Source organism: Myotis myotis, unplaced genomic scaffold, assembly GCF_014108235.1.
Source record: "Myotis myotis isolate mMyoMyo1 unplaced genomic scaffold, mMyoMyo1.p scaffold_m19_p_13, whole genome shotgun sequence".
Taxonomy (NCBI): Eukaryota; Metazoa; Chordata; class Mammalia; order Chiroptera; family Vespertilionidae; genus Myotis; species Myotis myotis.
The window spans coordinates 1,779,528-1,796,441 of NW_023416317.1; the positions used below are offsets into that span (position 1 = coordinate 1,779,528).

General features: G+C 51.2%; 1 protein-coding gene across 16 annotated transcripts in view; it reads left to right on the forward strand.

Moving 5' to 3' along the window:
• FOXP1 (forkhead box P1) overlaps positions 1-16,914 on the forward strand; it is a 569,896-nt gene that overhangs the window by 255,166 nt on the left and 297,816 nt on the right. For all 16 annotated transcript variants that reach the window (XR_004971439.1, XM_036331568.1, XM_036331569.1 and 13 more), the window contains one exon: positions 14,378-14,438. The gene's annotated coding sequence lies outside the window, so the exon portion shown is untranslated. The remainder of the gene's footprint in view (positions 1-14,377; positions 14,439-16,914) is intronic.

Genomic DNA, 16,914 nt, shown 5'->3' on the forward strand with positions numbered 1-16,914 from the left:
TCCAGGGCTGGCTTTGCAGATTCCCATTTAGTGTGCGGTTGTGTGAGTATTTATTCAGACCGTGTGGTACCCCACACCTGATCGAGTGACCCGTGGCGTCATGCGAGCTGGCGCGGTTTGGAGTGGCTTTTGAGTAACGGCGGCCTCGCGGGCGGAGGCGGAGGGCGGTCACGGGAAACGCGCCGGGCCTGGGCGGCAGCCCGTCTGATGGCGCAGCGCCGCTGTGCACGTTTGAACACGGGACAGAGCAGCGTTCCTTTTCCTGAAGAGCTGTAACCGTGCAGCAGGAAGCATGGGCTGTAGACATTCCGTGGGCAATAGGATTTGATTACAGGTGTTGATATTTCCCTCCGAGCTCAGGGTCTCACTTGGGGAGTGCTCCACAATGATGTGTTTCTTTCCAGCCTCTGGAAACAAATGTAAGCCTAGCAGTTTGCCTTGAGGTGAGCACAGGCCCTCCGTGTGGATGCCGCAGGTGAGGGAAGTGCCTTGAAGAGGAAGGCGGCCCCTCAGGGTGTCACTCTGCTGCCACAGCCTGTCTGTCTCTCTGTGCCCTGCGGGGCTTCCTCCAGGGCACTGCCGGCAGTACATTGGTGCATAGGTGCGTAATGGCCTTGGAAAAGGGCCTCTCGGAGCATGGGGTGATGGGTGCAGCTCAGGCCCTGGCCATCAAGGATGGACACTGGGCAATCCGCTGCACCTAGGAGGGTTCTGGGAAGTTCAGGGTGGTGGCCAAATGCTTATTCAGACAGACAGCTTGGGGCAGGCCGCTTCCCAGCCAGAGCACAGGTGTCTCCATCTAACCGCTCCGTCAGGTGACCACTGGGTCCGCTGGGCATCAGCTCTGCGAGCCACTCCTTGTCCCCCCAGGGATCGAGCCTGGAGCCTGGAAGCGGCTTAGCAGGTCCTTGCACACTTGCTGGAGAAGGAGAGGGACGGAGACTCCTGCCTTCCAGGGAAATGCTCCCTCCACCTCCCCTTGCTCCTTGCCTGAGGTGGGAAGGATCCCCTGTCCACTTCACACCAGAGGTGATTAAAGGAAGTTCTTAGAAATAAAGCCTAGAGGAGGTGGAGAGGTGCCTGGAGTGCTGACTGCTGAGGACTCCAGCTTCAGGTGACAGGACTGGTTCCGGCCACCACACTTTCTAGCTGTTGCTTTTCCTCCTTTGCCAGCTTCGGAGGCCTTGTCCCTGCTCCCCTCCGCGCCCCGGGGTGGCCTCAGTCACGGCCGCCCCTCCCCAGAGGGGGGCTGGACTAGACCCTCGAGGTACCTTTCAGCTCTGACATGTGTTCGTTCTTCCCCCTCGTCTGAGATCTTTCCCATCTCGAGCCCTACTCCTTCCACTTAGAAGTCTGGGTCATAAGCTGGTGCAGGAGAAACCTGAATGGTGGCCGTGAAGACACAATACACCTCACTTGGTCCCCTGTCTGTTTTGGGGGGACATCCTTGTCTTTTGTCACAGATAAAACTTGGTCAAGGAAGTTCTGGTAAAATAAATCGGCCACTTCGGATCTGAACGAGGTGAGCACTTTTCTGTTACGATGAGAATGAGGGTGAGGGTGAGGGTGAGGGTGAGGGTGAGGGTGAGGGTGAGGAGGAGGAGGATGAGGGTGAGGGTGAGGGTGAGGAGGAGGAGGAGGAGGAGGAGGATGAGGAGGAGGAGGAGGAGGATGAGGATGAGGATGAGGATGAGGATGATTTCTGACACTGTTAAAGCGAGGTGGGGCTCCCCCGCCCCTGAAGGAGCTCACACCGACTGGACGGGCGGAAGTGCCTTCGCAGGGAAACAAAGGCCTGCTTCCCAGAGAGACCTGCTTCTGTAGGAAATGAGGAGACGTCCCCTCCCGGGGCCAGGTGTGCATGAGCTCAGTGACCCTCACCCAGCCCCGTTCCCGCTTGTAATTCTTCTGAGGCAGAGTTCAGCCAAGTCAAAGAAACATATTATGCAAGGTGGGCTCAAAGGCATTTCAAAAACAAACAAGCTGTTGAAGATCCTAAATCAGTCACAGAATCTATGCACAGACTTGAAACCCAGGGAACTGCACGGAGCCGGGGATCGGACGGTGTCCTCTGCCTCCTGTGAGCGTGTCCCCGAGTCCGTTTTGGCCGTCAGCGGTCAGGCGGCTGACACCAGGCGTGGGCTGTAGCTCCTTTGCAGGGAATGGCTTTCCCTCCACGGAGGCAGGTGACACCACAGCCCTGTGCCTACGTCCTGCAGCGCACAGTGAGGGAAACGGTGCTTGGGTTTTGTTTTAGACTCTGCTCCTAGGAGTTTACAGTCTGAGGCCGTCTCTCCTCCCGCCTGCCAGTCCGCGGGGCCTGGGGCTCGGGCGTGGGAAGGGCGGGGCTCGGCCCTGCTCCCGCCATGTCTCCTGCACTTACGTGTGCCAGGCACTTCTCTAAGCACTTTTTTTGTGTTGAGGCATTTATTCCTCAAAAGCGCATTGCACACCGTGAGCAAAGCCTCGTCATGGATGAGCGACTGGGGCAGAGCGCAGGGAGCTGCCTCCGGCCGGCGGGCGCCAGGCTGAGTGTGGAGCTCAGGCGCGTGAATCCACGCTTCAGGGTGTGAACGGGGCTAGAAGGCGCTGTGCCCTGCGGCCTAAGGAAGCATCAGGAAATAGGATATTCATCCTGCACACCCTCGCCTTGCCTCCCCCCCCCCCCCCCCCCCGCGCCCCCTGATTTAAAGCCTTTCTGTTTTGGTTGTTTTCACATTGCAGCCTGTTCGCCACTAAGCACTGGGTGTCAATCACTGGCATCGTTACAGCTTCTCCTCCATCAGCTGGAACTTTAACTGACTGTGGAAGGCATTTTCCGCGTGGAAAGTAATTGCAGAACGCAGGAGCAAGAACGGGGGCCTTGGGGTCGTCTTGGACTGCCCGCCCGGGGCCAGCGGTTCCTTCCAGGGACCTGGAAGCCCAGGTGTCCACTGGACACGAGCTCCTTTTGGAAGCTTACGCTCCCGGAGAGCAGGCCCCACCTGCAGCCCTGCTGCTCCCATGACGGAAGGGAGGGGCCGGCACAGCGCCAGGGCCCCTCTGGGAGCTGTGCCCTTGGAGGCCACACGTGGACCCGGCCCTGTCCCTGCACTTCTGCTCTTCTTGCCTTAGGAGCTGGACCCTGCTGCGCTGGGAGGCGGCAGCATCTCTCACAGCCGGGCCAGGCTTCTGCCCAGCAGCCCTTCTCCCCTCCGGGTCTGGGCTTTCGGCAGACCGCTGTGGTCAAGAGGCGCAGAGGCCCCTGGCCTCACTATTAGCATAGCACCCGTGGGTGCCAGGGGCCCACCAGCCAGGAGCCAGGAGCCGGCGGCGGGTCCCACCTCTTGTACCTGGCGGCGGGCGCTGCTGGTGGCAGGGAGGGAGGTGCAGCGCTCCGGGCGCCTGGCGCGGGGCAGGGTGAGTGTAGAAGGAGCTGCCATGGGCCTTAGGAAGAGAGGCCTGGGAACGGAAATGGGGCCGGTGCCAGGAAAGGCTGTGTCATCATCTGTCTTTTCTCTGGGGCCGAAAGGTAAGTTCCTACTTTCAGGTCACGCGCAAGCACTGTGGGCACACAGCTGGCAAGTGTGCAGGGCAAGGGCCAAGGAAGTCGGGGTGTGGTGCGTGCTGGGAGGCCGTGATTTCAGGGAAGGACTGTCAGGGTCTTCCCGACTGCCGACTAGGGAAGGTGTCTTTCCCCCAGTCTGTGTGCCACAGTGACATTTAACCGGGAGCCATGCACATCGGAGGGGAGCCGCCACACACTGCGGGGCGAGGCTGGACCGCAGCTCAGGCTGCCCCGTGCTCCTCGTTCCACATGAGTTACTGAGCAGCCGCGTGTTCTGTGCTGGGATGCAGCAGGCACGGCAGGTGACGTTCTTGCCTTCATGGAGTTTACATTCTGATATCTTGTTCCATACTGAGCTGCACAGTCAAATTAATGGGACAGGTCTCATCTGTAGCCTAAACGTTCCCAGGAACACCAACAAAGTCAGTTCAGCTTCGGGTCGGAGCTGCCAGGGCCAGATGTGCCCCTAGGAAGACTGTGTGAGGGCTGCCATGGGCGCCAGCGCCTAGCCTAGGCCAGTGGGCGGCCGCGAGCTGTCTCTGGCAGACACTGGGCTTAAACAGCTCGCGGAATCCTCAGCCCCAGCTGCATTCGCTGTGTGTGTCCCAGGGTTGCTGCCGCTGCCCTGCCAGAGCCTCTGTGGTCTGGGCAGAAACACCCAGAAGGGACCCAGAAACCAGCCCCTGGGGAATCTAGGCCGGCCTCCTGGTCCCGGGACACGGGGCTGTCGGGGAGGTGGGCAGCCATTGTCAGCAAGAAAGCAGAAGTACACCAGGCGTGGATGTCGTCACCAACCCTCCCGCAACACACACACACACACACACACACACACACACACACACACACTCCGCCTTGCCCGTCTGCCTCCCACTGAGGGGCTGCGGGACACAGGGCTGCCTCTGCCGTCCCGCAGAAAACGCTGGGCGGTCTTATCCGGCGAGTTCCATTAAAAGCCTTCATCTTCACCTTTGAAAGCAGTTACATACCTACAGACATGCCCTAACTTTTCAAATACCCATCTGCCTCCCCAAATAAGATGCGTGTGGCAGGATTTTGTAAGCGGCAGAGTTTCTGGTCTAGTGTGCCAGGCAGGCTCTGCTACACGGAGGGAATCATGGTTTTGATCATCCCGGGTCAGCAGGCTCTCGGGCCACAGCAGCTGTCGGTCATGGTCTGTGGGGTGAGCTGCGAGGAGAGTCCTGTGCGCACCTGGCTGTCCAGCCGATGGGGCGCGGGGAGACCACCACAGCCCAGTGCACCGAGAAGTAAAGAGTTAAACGGAGGAATCTTAGGGTTCTTTTTTTTATGTCCACATCTAGTTTCTGCTATAACAGAAAACACAAAACGGTGGAGATTAAGGTTTTGAAGGGGTTTCTCTTGAGCCTGAGCAGGTACATCCTGTGGGGACCTCACACCACAGGACAGGAGGTCCTCAGAGGGCTTCAGGGAGGTCCCACTCCGAGTGATGATAGCAAATACGGAGTCCGTGAAGTGGAGGAACAATTAACACGCCAGTTTCTGTGTAAAAGGCAGCCTTTGCATCCTCAGTGCATTGTGTGAATTTGCCGTGCAGGGGACCTAAGCGAAGCCGTTTGGTCCTGTGGCATTGGTGTGGGCTGGCCAGGCGGTGGGTGAGGGGCACGGGCCCAGCCTGCGGAAAGCCAGATGGCCACGGGACACAGCTTTTGTGTTCTTGTTTGCTCCTTAAAGCAGTTGCAGAATTTTGCCCTTGGCGATATTTTCTTCACGCTTGTATGTTCTGCTACGAATTTACTTTTGTCAGAGTACTTTGAAAGAAAAGCCTTGCTCTAAAAATTTATTTTTTACTTAAGTTATAAACTTGTGAAGTCAACAGTGTGTTCATAAAAATATTTCTTAAATGTTAAACATGTTAGTAAATGGTGGGGGATCAGCTTTTCTTTTTTCTTAGCACAGTGATTTCGACCATATTTTACGACAGTTCACGGAGAGAGTTTGCAATATGATGAATGTGGGCTTGATGATGTGTGAGTGGATGGACGGAGGCAGACAGCAGACACGTTGTTGCTCCAGTGGTAATGAAGCTTGTCTGATGAGAGCTTTAACTTTCTCTGTTACTTGTAGCCGAGTCTTGGGTTGTGGTTTCCCTGTTGTGTTTACAGCACATCTGACTTGGTGATATTTAAGTTAAGAGAGAGTCCTTTTGGGTAGGTTGGTGGGTTTTTTGCCTGCATGTTTGGTTGGCATTTATTAGAACTATTTATTACACCACCATTGAAATTTATATTTCTTTCTTACTAAAAGCAAATTACATTTTGCGATCACCGTGGCAGAAGATATTTAAGATGTTCTAACTGCTTATAAGGGATAATATTTTATCACTGAATGCTCCTAATAGGAATTGCTTTGGAGTTCTTTTTCCCCTTTGATAGAATGCTTCAGAATAATTTAGTGTCCTTTTCACAGCCTGCCTCTCTCTCTCTCTCTCTCTCTCTCTCTCTCTCTCTCTCTCTCTCTCTCTCTCTCTCTGTCTCTCTCTCTCTCTCTTCAAACATGAGCACAAATGCGGGGTCCATGGGCAATGGGCTGCCCTCCCGCTGCGCACAGATTTCCAGCTTTGCTGGGAAGCCGAGTCCTGGGAGAAAACAGGAAGCTGAGCCCTAACCTTATGGAGTCCCTGCCGGCTTAGTCACACGTCTGAGGCCGCTCCCGCCAGTAATGAGGCCGCTGTGTGCATCCTCTCTGATCAGCTCTTGAGTGTTTCAGTGAGTCTATCTTACACGTTATACGCGATAATCGGCAGACTTAGAAGGTCCCCATCTGGACTGGAGAGTTCTTTTCCTGGGAGATGTTTTGCCTGTTTGAGATAGCTCTCGCGTTTCATCATCTGTTCCGCCGAGATGAAGTGCGTATGAAAAGTCAGTGACTCTCAATCCATCTGCTGTTATTATTTTCCACTGATAATTGGCTCGAACAATGAAATGTCTGTGTCTGCAGCCTTTGAAACTGTACACCCTGTTTATTTCTGGAGGTCTCACTGCAGCCACCCCCTCTTCAGACTCCGGAGCTGGCAGGGAGCGGAGCCTGGGTGAGGGCCGCGGCTCTGACCGGGCAGCGCCGGGGGAGGGAGTGGGTGTCCTCCCGGGTCTGTGGGTTTGCTGCTGCACCCAGCACGCGTGCATCGCCGCTCGCGGGACCACAGTGCTGCACCCCTCGCCTGGACTGGCGTCTTTATTGCCCTGTCTCACTGCAATGTTAATTTAGTACAGTATCCAGTGGATCCTGTGGCATTCGATGCCACGGGTAATTGTGTAATATAGCCGCTTGCATCCAGGTTTGCACAGCGCAGAGCATTCCTCCAGCAGCGCCCCATCAGCTTGCTCTGCCGGCCCGGTTGCGAGCTGAGCTGAGCGGGGAGCCCGCCCGCCTGCCAGGCTCGCCTCGCCTGCCGCAGAGGCCCCTGTCCAGGGTCAGGTGGTCACACGTGGTTCTGTGGTTACTTTGCATCAGGTTAGTCACTGTCGTCGATGGAAGTTGGTTATCTAACACCTTATTGGAAGGTCATTTCAAGACAAGATAGTGAGCAGAACAGGTATCTTTAGTTTCTGTGGGAACCTCTCTCAGAGAATCTGTTTGATTCTTTAGGGCTTTAAGAATCTTTTAGTTTTGTTTCTTGTGTCCTCATGTTATGCCATGATACGTGTTTGAAATGGGCTTTTTGTGTGTTTGTAATATTTAAAAAACTTTTCAGTAATATTCTTTCGCTTTTGTGGTAAATTGCTGTAGCCAGAAAGTGGTATTGTAGTATCAACCCAATACAACTCGCCTTTGAACTCGAAGCCATCTGCTTCCCGGCAGAGACCATGGCGGCCTCCCCGAGGCCTGGCGGACCCCCTTTCTGACCCAGTCCTCAGGAGATCACACAGCAGGCGGAACCCGCTGAACACAACCTCTTTACGTTTCCCCCGAAGTCATTCAAACTGCCCAGAATTATTAACTTAATTAGGCGACTAGGACCAAAGCGTAGCCGACCGTACAGTAGAGTTGGGGTGAGTGAGCTGACCGCTCCCCGAGGAGACAGTGGGCTCCAGCACGGTGCGTTCTCCTCGTGCTCAAACCCCTGGTGTCCGAGGACGGTTATGCTGAGCAATGGCACACTTTCTGCCGAAATGGAGAGAATCGTAGCTGTCATCATGTTACGTAATTGAAATTGCAAGTGGCGAGCCGCGCAGCTGAGAGCGTCCTCTCACACGGGGGGATGTTTGTGAGCGAGCAGTGCGGTCATGGATGGGTGGCTTTCGAAAGGCGGGCATTTGGGATCATTTTTGAACGACTCAAATTATTTTCCTTAAATCATTTGTGAACTAAGGAGTGTAAAGTAGCATTTTTGTTTATTTTCTTTGATTAGATCGGTGTGACTATTATATGTGTGAGTGTATATGCCCATGTATATGCATGTACATAGTGTGTCTGGGTTTTATATAGGTATGTCTTCTACACCATAACATGGGCCTTACTCACGAGGATCGGTTTGCAATGTGTCAGAGCAGGGAAACAAGACGTGTACATCTGCCTTAAACTATGGCTGACCCTGAGGTCGCTTAGAACTCCCGGGAGGGAGCCGGCCCGGGCAGCTGGCGGCCCGGTGGGCAGCCCGTTCTGGCTGCAGTGGCTGGAGGTGCAGCAGCAGCACCAGACCCGCCCCCGCCCTCCCGGGAGTCAGTTCTTCACTAGGAATGAATGCAATCCATTTAATTGTTATTATAGCAACGTAACATTGAACCTTCTCCTGGGAGTCCTTGTCCCTGGGACTGGCCGAGGCTCCTGTCAGAGAGGACAGGTAGAAGGCCTGGCCCCTGATGGAGCCAGTTACTCATTTGCTGAGTGTTTGTGTTTATGCAAAGGGGTCTCTTCCTGCGCCTTGAATCTAGAGTCAGGCAGTGGCTTTGTTGTGCTTAGCCCACATACCTCCAGTCCTGGCTCACTCACCAGCCAGAGCCCCGGCTCCCACTGCCTGCAGTGCCTCCCTTACCAACTCCCACCTCTCCCCCTTGTGTGAAAATGCCCCTGGGCCCTCCCTGCCATGAGCTGGTAAGTGTGTGGGGAGCCCGGCTGATACTTTAGTTTCGTTTTACAAATGTTGAGAGGTGCCTTTGCTGCTCCTCAGGTGCCTCCCCACAGACAGCATGGGGCTCCTGGCTGGGTCACTCCCCGGCCCTGGCATGGACAAGTGCAGTTGCCTCTAGGATGTGGCTGAGCTCCGGACCGCGGGGAGGGGCTCCTGGGAACCTGGGGGGCGGGGGCAGAAAGAGGTGAGAGAGAACAGCTTTATTATTCTTTGTATTCACAAATCCTGTTTAGTCACTGTCCTGGAGAGAATGCTGCCATTGTTTGCTAAAGGGCTTCAAACAGGGAGTGAAGAGTGGGGAGCAGGAGCCCAAGGCTGCTCTGCAGTGCCCCTGGCATGGGCTCCATGGGTATTAATAGCACCCGGGCTGGAGGCCTGGGCCCAGCTCTGCGCGGGGAGGAACTGTGCCCCTGCAGGAGCAGCCCCTCTCGGGCCGGCCCGCGCCCTGGGTGCTCTAGGAATCGGGGTCTGGAGCTGTTGTTCTCCCGGGTCTCACCTGGACTGTCTTGTCACTGTTGTTGTGTGTTGGTTCTGTCCCGGTGCTTTCTTTGGAAATCACCATATTCAGAGGCGAATGCAATGTTTTTTAAACTGAACTTTAAAAAAGACTCAGAACTTCATGCACTGGGATCATGCTGGGGAGTGAGGGTGACTGCTTCCGTGTAGAACGCTGCCCTTTCAGGAATGAGCTGCCTCCGGAGAAGGGCCACAGCGGAGCGCCCTCCCTGCAGACGGTGCAGCGGGGGGAGTGGCGCCCGGGTCCAGGGGGCTCTGGGGCCAGTGCACTGGCCCGGGTTTGAATTACTCTTTTCAACAGAAGAGAGTGCTGTTCCCCCACAGGTGGGAGCTGTAAGAATTCAAATAAAAATGTACCAACCTGATTAAAATACGAGGGACTTGGGTCTTCTTGGGTACAAATCACTTTAAAGACTTAGAAACATTTATTAGCAGCGAGGCTGCTGAAGGTTTTTAATAATAAAATTACAAATACCCCATCTAATTGTAAGTATGTGACTTCTACGCTCAGCTTTGAAGGGAAATACTTTTTATGAGGAAAAGTAGCTGTCAGTGCTCCTTCTGTGACTAGCGCCATTGTATTCTTAAATTTTGATTGATAGAGATAATATTTTTCACTTAAAAATACAGACAGGTACTTAACTTTCCATGACAATAGCTATTTGCATTTCTTTTATCTTTTTGTTTAAGGTTTGTGGGGGTTGGGATGGATTTGATTATTAACTCTTATTGCTCACTAGAGGTAAATTTAAAACAAAGGCTTTGTTAGTGCTTCCAAGAGAAAGCAGCAAATATTGTTTTTAGATTTCAACATTTAAAGGCTGTTAAAGGATACTATCAACTATTTTCACATGGCCATGCCCAGGGTTTCACGTTCTCTGCACAGCCTGGTTTTCTGAATGAAGTGGGCCAGTGTGACTTGCTGGGCCTGCCAGCTGGAGGCTGCCCTGACCTCCGGGGCTGCCTGTTTCCTTGGCTCGCAGACAGGGCTTTCAGTCTTCCTTTAGATGGGCCCAAAGCTAGGAGAGCCCCGCGGCTGAGGAGAAAGGGAGTCAGATGTTCTTGCTGCATCAGGAGGGGCCCAGAGTGGGTGGGGTGGTGGTTCTAGGGGGGTAGATTTCTTTGGTAGTGAGAAGGCAGGGACGGGGCGTGTCCTAACCAGCCAACCCCTCCCTCCCAGTGGCCAGAGCTGCAAGGGTTCCTTGTCAATTCTTTTTTTTCCTTAACATATTTTATTGATTTCAGAGAGGAAGAGATGGAGAGATTGATAGAAACATCAATGATGAGAGAGAATCATTGATCCACTGCCTCCTGCACGCCTCCCACAGAGGATGGAGCCCGCAACCTGGGCATGTTCTTTGACCAGAATTGAACCCGGGACTGTTCAGGCTGCAGGCTGATGCTCTATCCGTTGAGCCACACCAGCCAGGACTCCTTGCCATTTCTTTCTTTTCCAGTCTCCTTCCTTCCTTCTTCTCCTTTTTCTTTTCTTCCTTCACTGATATTTTCCTTCTCTTTCTTTTTCCTTTTTATGTCTATAAACCTGACTCAGAATGTAACTACTTTCGAAGTTCTTTGAAGCAGAGAAACAATACTTTGGGGTTGATTTCTGCGTGGATTTTCTTACAACGAAGTGACCCTTGTATTACAGTTTTTCAGCCAGTCAAATCTGTGTTGACATGCTTCTATTTTTCTAAGAAATCTTTGATAAGCAGACATAAAAGCTCAGGAGTTCAGATTCACCGAGGAGACTGCGGTCTGTGGAAGCTGGCCCGTTTAGCCCTCCTGCCTTCTTGACGAGGGGTAGGCGTTTGATCGGAGCACTGGGGAGCGTAGAGCATCTGAACCTGTTCTGGACTTGAGGGGCAGGGATCCCCAGCCACACAGGGGCTCTGAGCCTCCGCCTTCACCGGCCGAGCTGGCTGGGACCCCCGCAGCCCCCGTGACATGACACGCAGGGTTCATAGCCAACGTGTGTAGGACTGAAGGTTGAGATGACATGTGCTGGCCTCCTTCAGTCACTGTCATGCAGTTGTGTGAAATGAAAGACAGGGCAGGAACCCTGATGCAGGTCATGCCTGGAGCTGCTGTGGAAGGAAGGGGGGATACTTTTAGTGGGAAATAGAGGATATACTGTTCATTTGCCGTCTTGGGAGATGCAATCACAACTCCACGTTTACCTGTACTTGGCTGCAGGCGGGCCATAGTGGTTGGCACTGTGCACGATTTTTCACACAGATTACATTAGGGTCAGTGTGTCCATGTGAAGTGTGGCACTGAAGTGCTGTGTTAACTGATGCAGGCTGCAGAGCACCGCCCCCCCCCCCCCCTGCCCCCGGCTCCTTCTGGGGGGAGGGGTTGGGAAGGTGAAGGGCACATCAACTTTCCTAACCCAGGGGGTGTGGGACTGCATTGATGTCTAGGTCAAGGTCCCGGGTCAACAATAGTTTCAGGTCAGTAACACTATAGCAAACAACAGTGAAGAAGCCACACGGAACAATTCTACACAGGGCCTGACGTGTAGAGAAAAGCATAAATGGAAATAAGTAATTTTTATTAACCATATCCCTGGCTCATGTTTACAACCTAAAACCAACAGGAAACTTAAGAAAGAGAGGAGAAGAAAAAAATGCAATTCATACGTCGACTGCATTTTTTTAAGAAGACAGGGGGCTGGAGGACAATATTTTTCTTGTATCTTTTTTTTTTTAACCTAAACACTTCACATAATCATTTGAGTTTTAGATATCATCATGCTGCCAGTAGCATTCAGATAAATAGTTGACAGATTTGATAAGCAAATTTATTGTTTAAAAAATAGCAAATACAGTTTTGGAAATAGGAGTATGGTACTTTGTGAAGATGAAATACAAACTTTCCTCTGGGTGTCGATTCCGGTTCTTCTAGGCCCAGGCCTGGGCCCTGGCTACCCTATTATTGACAAATGCCACTCACTGTAGCCTGATGCCAAACAGAGCTGAGCTATTCATCTCTTCTCAGCAAAGCCAGCGAAGTATCTTTTAGATTACTTTGCTCATATATACTAACAACTAAAACCAACAAATAAATTAATGCGGGGTCAGATATGAGTATGCATTAAAATTTATGAACTTCAAAATGGAGGAAAAGATGGCTTGAATACCACTGCCAGTTTTTATGTACAAGTACAAATTAAACGCAACCAATTCTGTATTGCTTTAGTAATTGTAAGTTGGAGGACCAAATGGATAACTTTGTTATGATGAACCCCCCACCGCAGGGAAAAATTACATTTGTGGTATCTGGAGGGTGGGCAGCCTCAGTTTCTCCCCTTGTCCGCTGATGGATGATACTGTGTTGTGCAGAGAGGAGTAGAGGAACGGGGCCAGTACTTACCCGAAAATGTTCTGCAGGTTTGAACACAGTGTTACAGGTAACTTTGTTCCAAGTAGGCGTTTTCAGCAGTTTCTTTAAAATTAAAGTTTAATCAGGCCCAGTGGCTTGCCAGGCCTGTGTGACAGCAGCCTCACCTGCGTGGCAAAGGCTGATGCTGGCAGTGTGACTGCCATGCAGGAGGGACGAAGCCCAGTAGATAAACATGAGAATCAGCTTAGCTGCATTCGCTAGAGCACGTTTCCGATGAGAGGAGTGACACGAGGGGGCTCGCCCAGACTCGGAGGGTCTGCCAGGCTCCCTCACCTCCCATGGAGGCCCAGAGGGAGGAGCGGAGCCTCCGTGCGGTGGTCAGTGGCCTGGGGTCTGAGGGCTCCTCTGACGTGCGTGCGTCCACTGCTCCGCGTCCCAGGCCGCACTGCCATCGCTGTTTCCTGAGCACCGTTCGCTCGGCCAGGGTTCCCACCCCTGCAGAAACCTATCCTGGCACAAACACCAGCAGGAAAGTGCAGACTGTCATTTTCTATTTGAATTGTTTTGTGTAAAAACAAAAAGGTTTTGGGCAGGTTGCAAAATAGTAATTTTAAGTCCCAGAGCTAGGGTTTTCCCCCACCCAAATGGTGAGCATTTATGGTGAAAACCTCCAATTTCCTCTTAGAGTAAACATGAAAATTATGATTTCACTCAGAGCCTGCATTTCTTTCCAATCTTAATAGCAAGAATCTGCATACACTTGCTGGTGGAAATGTCATAAATTGGCCTTGTAGCAATTCCTCAAAGATAGCGCTCCCCCAGGGGCCCCCACAGATCTAGCCCCCTTGCAGCCAGCGTGCGCTCAGCGAGGCTGCCTCCCCTGTCAGGGCTGCAGCAGGAGCTGAGCAGGGAGACGCCCTGTGTAAACTCTAAAGCACTCCGTTCCATATCGTTCTGAAGAGTGAGCAAAAGGAACTAACATTTCAGTAAAGTGATGATACAATTTCACCGTCTTAGAAAATTAGACGAGCATTTGGCCGATCGATGTGGAATGAGTCCTGTTCCCTGTCGCTAACTTGATCTAAATTAATAAACAAATGTTTTTCTTTTCACTTGTGCCGTATGTTGATCCCAGCTCCATGGCAGAAAGGGGCAGCCTGCGAGGTTCTTAAAGGGCCACACTGTTTTGCATAAGGCAGCGCGCGTGCAGGAGTGGATGCGGGAGAGCGTGTTCATCCTTTCTTTGTGTTTTAGGGAACTTGCTTTCAACGGCTTAGTTCATCTGACACGGACCGTTTTTATGTAACTTATTTAATCTGGCAGAGACTGCTAAGTGGAAATATTCTGAGAACAGCTTCCACTCCCATCAGCCCCATCCCTCCCCACCCTGGCACTGTGGTGCTTACGTCCTTCCGAAAGGCCCAGAGTGGCCACAGCAGCTTGTCTGCGAGCGCTCTCTTCCAGAGGGAGCGAGAAGCCGACGCGTCAGTGCATTCGACGCTGAGGATGGGAACCAAACAGACACGCTCGCGTAGCAGTCTGCTTTCCACACACAGACCCGCGAGGCATGCATCACTCCACGCGAACATAAATTGACAGGCAGCAAGGCAAGAAGACGTTCATGAGTAACGTTTGAAACGTTTCACCTCGGCTTTTTCCATTGGAGTTGTCTTGTCCTGAAGAGCTCAGAGGCATGTGGTCCAGATAGTGAGGTCCTGGGACTTGTTTTTATTAACTCTGAAAGTCACTTGCCATTGAACATAACTGAGTCCCTTCGTTGTTTTTCTTGAATCTCCCAGGCAAGAGAGGTGGTTGCTACTTTCTGTTGACATTCAGATTTTGATGTTCTCTTTTGTTTTCAGGGTAAGAAGTGACCTTTTGAGGTGACTGTAACTGAAGATTGCTTCACAGAAGCCACACAAGGTAAATGCAGATACCATTAGTGGGATAATGTGTAGGGTAGTAGCTGTCACCTTTTAAGCAGCTTCAGTTCTCTTCTGATCTACATATTTACCAAATGGATGTGCATTTATTTGTGTGTAAGTATGTATGTGGCATATTTTGGGAAGTCATTAAAGAAGAGATCCCCTTAAGAAATGGTCCACAGAGTCATATTTCCCCCCAAATATCAAACTTTTCCCCTTTGTTGAAGCTGAATTTTTTTTGGGGGGTGGGGGTGGGGGAGTGTTGAGTTGGATTAAAGTTAGAGAGGCATGTTCACATCACAAAAGTGGCGATTTCATACAAGGAACTTGCTGCTAATAAGAGTAACGCGTGTCAGTGCTCTGAGCCGGTGTCATCACATTGATGTTCCTCGGGCGGCTTCGTAATCACCTTCTCTCAGAAACTAATCGTCAGGCACCATAGCAGCATGCCACGTTGCTGGGACTGGAGCGGCGTGGGCACAGGCCTGTGGTGTCAGCAGGAGACTGCCCGGTTCCGTGGCCTTGCTTGGCAATCAGATGAGAGATGAGCACTTGATTCTGAGCTAGAAGTTTTCCAGGAGACTAGTGTAGCTTGATGAGTTAAAACTCAGTGAATTTTCTCAGATGCACATTTGGGAGGGGACGAAAAGCATTCTGCTTGAAGTGATTATGGAAGCTACGTTTGGTTTTTTTTGATTCCTCAAGTACATATCTCATCACATACAAGTTAATCTTGCCGGTCGTTTCAACATCTCATGTTCCTCAAGTGGTGTCTTCATTTTGTTTTTGAATTATGGCCACTGAGCGTTCCATGCCCAGCGGTAGGTTGTGTGTGTCTTCGAACAGGCGCCGCGGCCGGGCTGCGCGAGTTCCCAGCCGCGTGGGTTTGAGCCTGAGATCAGGCGCCTTGCCCGCAGTTGGACAGGCCCGTGGTGGCCTTTCGAGTGGCACCGATGCTGGCACCAGCTGGCTTTCCATCTCACCCAGGGTGCTGGTGAGAACGCCCTTCAGAGGTGATGGTTTGTTTTTAAACTTGCATTTCAGCACATTGGATTTGGGCCAGAAAATCCAACCTGCCTCATCTCACCACCTTTGAGATGCGAGGACAGGGTCCTTGGCGGCCTGGCCAGCAGCGTGCTCACCCAGTCAGAGCGCGGCTTTGGGCAAAGCTCTTCCTTTGCCGAGACTCAGGTTTCTACTCTTGACAATGAAGTTCAGTCTGTTCTCAAGACTGCAGACTTGCCCGTGAGGCGCCACGCGGTAAATGCTGCATGTGGGCCGCCGCCTGTCAGCTCCTCAGCTCAGCTCAGCTCCCCTCGTGCCCCGGCCCCTGGGGCCCCTGGGGCCTCAGCCAGGCCTTCTCCTGCGACGCCCAGCCCGTCCAACGCATCTCCGGCCGTTAGCAAAGGTTTCTAGGGAGGCGAGGGGTTCTGATTAAAGCTGGAAAAGTGGTTGGACAGAGTTGTGTTGGCCCTACAGCTTCAAATAGAGCTTCATCGGGGGTTTTCTTTCTTTTATTGGCGGGGGGACTCACCCGTGAGCACGAATGATTTTCTTCTGACTTGATGTCTTGACTATGACCATGCGTACACACATGACCTGAACATGGACATGAGTGTGCAGAGTGACTCTGCCCAATTCTATAATATTGTTCAAAGTTAAAAATATCATGAGTTAAGGGAAAGTTTGGTAAAAATAAAAAAGTTTCTTAAATTTGTTATCAGTGTTGACTAAGAAAAAAATGCTTTTTTTAAAAAAGAACTTTGATTTTTCAATTGCAGTTGACATTCAATATTATATTATCAAAAATGTTTTCTTTATAATTACTGTCAAGAACATAATATATTATACAATATCCTGAAAATAAGGAACCCCTTCTTAAATTTCAAAAACACAGAAAAAGTTTGTCCTTCTGTACCTCCTTTTTTGACACAGAGTGAGCTGAATAACAAATTCACATAATTTTTGTTCCGACTTGACTGCTAGGAAGCTCAGAGTAAGAGTTTGTGCTCAATCTCTGTAGTTTTTTCAACTTTTTTGTTGATACAACTTTTTGTTGTTGATGTATTTTAAAATAAACTTGATTTTTTTCTACCCCCAGTTAGCATTTCATTATTTAACTTTTTTTTTTTACTTCTACAATATCAATTCCATCTGTGTTTTGACTCATTTAAATTTTACTTTTTAGAATTAAGTTAAGGTATTTAGACTCAAATAAATAATAAATGACATGAAATTTTTTACTTTTTAACAAGCTCAATGATCCTTTAAAACTAATCCATATATACCTTGATCTCTTATATGTAAGGCAAAAGGAAAAGAGCCTTGTTACAAATATAAAATCTAGAAAAAAATATATGCAGTGGATAGAATGATTATTGTTTCTTCCCAGTGAGTAGACCTTAAGCAAACATGAGCTCGTGCTGCCAGCAATGGTAAGAGCCCAGCCCTGCCCTCCACCTGTGAGGAGGGTG